Below are 4,142 nucleotides of genomic sequence, written 5' to 3'. Positions count from 1 at the left end.
GAGGCGAGAGCGCGGGGAAGGGGCTCCTACTCACCCGGGCCGCCGCCGCCGCCGCCACCGCCACCACCGCCGCTTCGGCGGCCCATCCCCGCGGCGGGGGCCTGTCGCCGCGCCGCGCCGCGTCGCTCCAGTCCCCACCGCCCGCCGTGCCGGCCCCTCCCCCTGCCCAACGTCTGCGCTCTGGGCCGATCCTCAGACCCGGCCTCGGCCGCCGCCGCCGCCGCCGCCGCAGCGCTACGTGGCCGCCGCTCCGACGTCTCGCGACTCCCTTCCGAGCGCGCGAGGCCGAGCGGGGCCGCGGAGCGGGCGGCGCGCGGGGCGGGCGGCGGGGGAGGGGGTGTGCTGTAGGGATGTCGTGCGCGAAGGGGGCAGGGAGGCCGGCGGGAGCGCGCGCGCGCGCACGCCCCTGCACGCGCCCCCCCCTCCCCCCCGCGCGGTCGGGATCCCGACACCTCCCCCCCCTACACACCCCATCCCCGGCTATGGGGGTCGGCGCGCATGCGCGGCCCTCGGCTCGGCCTGGGCGCACCTTTTCTCCCTCCTGCCACAATGTGAGCGCTCAGCCGAGCAGATAACCGCCGGCTGCCTGCTCCACCCCCGGCCCTTGCCCACTCCGCCCACTCCCGAGCGCCCAGGTAAAGTCGTGGGCTGCGCATGCGCGACGCTTAAGGGGGTGGGGGCGTGGTTTTCAAAAGGAAGCCTGAAGGCAGAAGACGAAGTATCTGTGGGCAGGGGGTTTGAGATCCTAAGAAATAAGAAAACGTAAAAGTGCAAAGGGGGGAGAAAGTGGAAAAGTGGGTCAGAGTGAGATTTGGAAGTAGATATCTTTGACTTATGGAATACGGTTCAAAAAGAAAAAAACCCTAATTGCTGGCCACCTTGTTAGTAGAGAGCAGTCAGTGAGTGACAGAAATAGAAGGGGCGACACTTGTAAGAAGTAGCCATCCACCAGACAAATGGGATAGTTGATTACAACTAGGGGGATTTAGAGACCGCCAGTATGGTAAGCAAACAGGATGGACTGCTGGGCTCATCCTGTGGCCAGAAATAGGGAAGTGTGTGCGTGCGTGCGTGTGTCTGTGTGGTCTGTGTGTGTGCGCGCGTGCGCTAGAGTCCCAGAACTGTTGCAAGAAAGGAAGGCTCCATTGGAAGAAGCATGACCACATTATGACTAATTAGCTATTAATCATTAATATAATTAATGGTACTATTAGCTAACAAGGTAGCATTTATCCAAGCTCAGAGCCAAAAGAGAGTGTCTGTAATTGAAAGTGCTTAGTGTACAGGGAGAGGAAATGACTTGGCAAGTGAAGTCTCCATGAAAAAGACCCAAGATGACATCCCTAAGATCAGGATAACCCTTCCCCACCAGAAACCAAACTTCTGAAGGTCTCTACAGCTTGAATGGAGCTCCTAACATTGTTGGTTTTTATTGTTGGGCTCTACTACATTTTTTCTTTCTTTCTTTCTTTCTTTCTTTCTTTCTTTTACATTGTGTGTATGAATGTTTTACCTGGATGTGTGCATGTGCACCTGTGACATTTGATGGATTCCCCTGGAACTGGGGTTATGAGTGGCTTGTAGGACGGGGGGGGGGGGGGCGGCTAGGAATTGAACCCAGGTCCGCTGTAAGAGTAAGAAGAGCTTTTAACTTCTGAGCCATCTCTCCAGCCCTCTTCTTCTAACATTAAGAACATAGGATATTAATGTTCTTCCACAAAAGCTGACCCCCACATCATAGAAACAATTTCCATATAGATGCAGCTAACTTTTTCTCCCAGAACAGCCGGCCATAACCCACTCACCCAAACCTTCGAGGGAATAAAATGACCTGAGTCTGGGACAAAGTTAGGAGCTTGAAGCTTTATAAAGAGCTGACTCTGTCTTTGGCCCCTTCCAAAAACAGGTGTTTGGGTTTTATTGTACTTAGACTCCAGAAGCCAGGAACCAGAGTTGTGGAACTTAGGGCCATGTTTTTCAATAGCGAGCACTTTCAGTAAAGACTAAAATCTATATCACATTGCAACAGGTAGAGAGATCTTCAAGCAGAAGAAGAGAAAATAAGCATGTATAATAATCAAATTCAATGTGAGAATGAGCTTGGGTCTGATGGACTCAGAATGTCTTATTGGACATCTGATCTATTCCTCCACCCCATGCTTGGACAGGTCATACAGGGTGATGGCCAAATCTTGAGGTGACCTTTCAAGTGTTCTAATGCTCCATCCATAGGCCAACACACCTGATGGCCTCTAGTAATCACAGTCTTCTATTAATTCAGCTTTCCATTTCAACAGTGCTTGGTGGGCTTTTTTTTTTTTTTTAATTATTGCCAGGCAGTGGTGGCGCACGCCTTTAATCCTAGCACTTGGGAGGCAGAGGCAGGTAGATTTCTGAGTTCGAGGCCAGCCTGGTCTACAGAGTGAGTTCCAGGGCTATACAGAGAAACCCTGTCTCGAAAAACATATATATATAACCTTTTTATTATTATGTATGTTTATGCATGTATGCATGTGTGTAGTCGGCCACTCCATGTGTGTAGAGGTCGAAGGACAACTTGTGAGAGTCAGTTCTCTCTTTCCACCACGTGGTTCTGTGCACTGACATCAGTCATCAGGCTTAGGGACAAGCAGTTTTATCCAATGAGCCATTCTGCCTGCCTCGCTGCACATCCGTTATCTCATCAGCTCTTCCAATGACTACAAGGGCAGGCAGAACAGGTATTATCCCCAGTGAAGGACATTTAAGCCAGGGAATGTTTTGATGGCTTAGCCAAAGTTATACAAATCAGTAGCCCACAGAGCCAAACCAAGACCCAAGTTCCCTAGTTCCCACTGTGCTAGTCTGGGGATGGGGGGTAGGGGGGAAGGCAGTTGATAACCCTACTCTAAAAAACTGTCACATAGTCTTAATATATATTATAAGCATTAGTGTTTTGCATACGTGCATGTCTGTGTGGGGGTGCCAGATACCCTAGAACGGGAGTCACAGACAGTGAGCCATGTGGGTGCTGGGAATTGCACCCCGGGTTCCCTCTGGAGGAGCATCTGGTGCTCTTAACCTCTGAGCCATTTCTCCAGCCCCTCACATATTTTTTTCTTCCTTTCTTTCTTTTTGCTTGTTCATTTGTTTGTTGTTGTTTGTTTTTTGCTTTCAAGACAGGGTTTCTCTGTGTAGCCCTGGCTGTCCTGGAACTCACTTTGTAGACCAGGCTGGCCTTGAACTCAGAAATCTGCCTGCCTCTGCCTCCCGAGTGCTGGGATTAAAGGCGTGCGCCACCACTGCCCGGCAAAGGCCCTAATTTTAAGAGTCACATGGGCAGAGCTAGAACCTGGGCTGCCAGGGTCCAAGTCCAAGACTTCTCTAACCCCACCCTGTAGCTCTTTGCTGGACACCATACAAAGCAAATGGAACAGACGTGGTCTCTGCCCTCTGAAATTTTGGACTCAAATGGTCAGCCAGGATGCTGATAAACATAAAAGAACAAAGTGATTTGTAGTCAACACACACCAATGGATGAATGAGTTCAACAGATAAGGAGAGCTATGTTTATCTGGTCTACCAATATTATTTTAATTCCAGTCAGGCAAAAAGGACAATATTAGTAATACTGAGGGTTAGAACTTATCTCAATCTGCCAACTTACTTTTCACAGAGGAAAAATATTTGTAGGGGGTAGAGACAGCTCAGCAGTTAGGAGTACCGGCTGCTCTTCTAGAGAACTTGGGTTTTGATTCTCAGGACTCATGCAGGCACCAGGCACGCACATGACATAGACATACGTGCAGGCAAAATACCCATATATATAAAATAAAAATAAATGGGAGTCTATAAAAGTAAAGAGGTGGCTCACACCTTTGATCAATTCTAGCATTAGGTAGGCGGAGGCAGGTAGATCTCTATGAGTTTGAGGTTTGAGGCCAGCCAGATCTACACAGTGAGACCTCTTTCTCCAAAATCAATAATAGGAATATAATAATAAAAAGACAACAGATAAATTAAAAGGGAAGAGGTGGGGAGGAAGGAGGATGGATCTCTGCCTCCTTCTCTCTCCCCAGTCGGTAACATCTTCATAGACCTTGCATATAGTGATGGTAAAATGATAGATGAACTCAATGGGAGCACACAGGAAAGATTCATCC

The 4,142-nt window shown here is 49.9% G+C and overlaps 1 long non-coding RNA gene across 1 annotated transcript in view; it reads left to right on the top strand.

The window, feature by feature from the left end:
- The first annotated feature begins 508 nt into the window (after nt 1–508).
- The window catches only part of Zfp652os (zinc finger protein 652, opposite strand), a 12,649-nt gene continuing 9,015 nt past the window's right edge, over nt 509–4,142 (top strand). The window contains exon 1 of the long non-coding RNA NR_045780.1: nt 509–635. This is a non-coding gene — a long non-coding RNA (zinc finger protein 652, opposite strand). The remainder of the gene's footprint in view (nt 636–4,142) is intronic.

This window comes from Mus musculus, chromosome 11 (genome assembly GCF_000001635.26).
Source record: "Mus musculus strain C57BL/6J chromosome 11, GRCm38.p6 C57BL/6J".
In the NCBI taxonomy this organism is placed as follows: Eukaryota; Metazoa; Chordata; class Mammalia; order Rodentia; family Muridae; genus Mus; species Mus musculus.
This window is presented reverse-complemented; position numbering and strand designations above follow the sequence as displayed.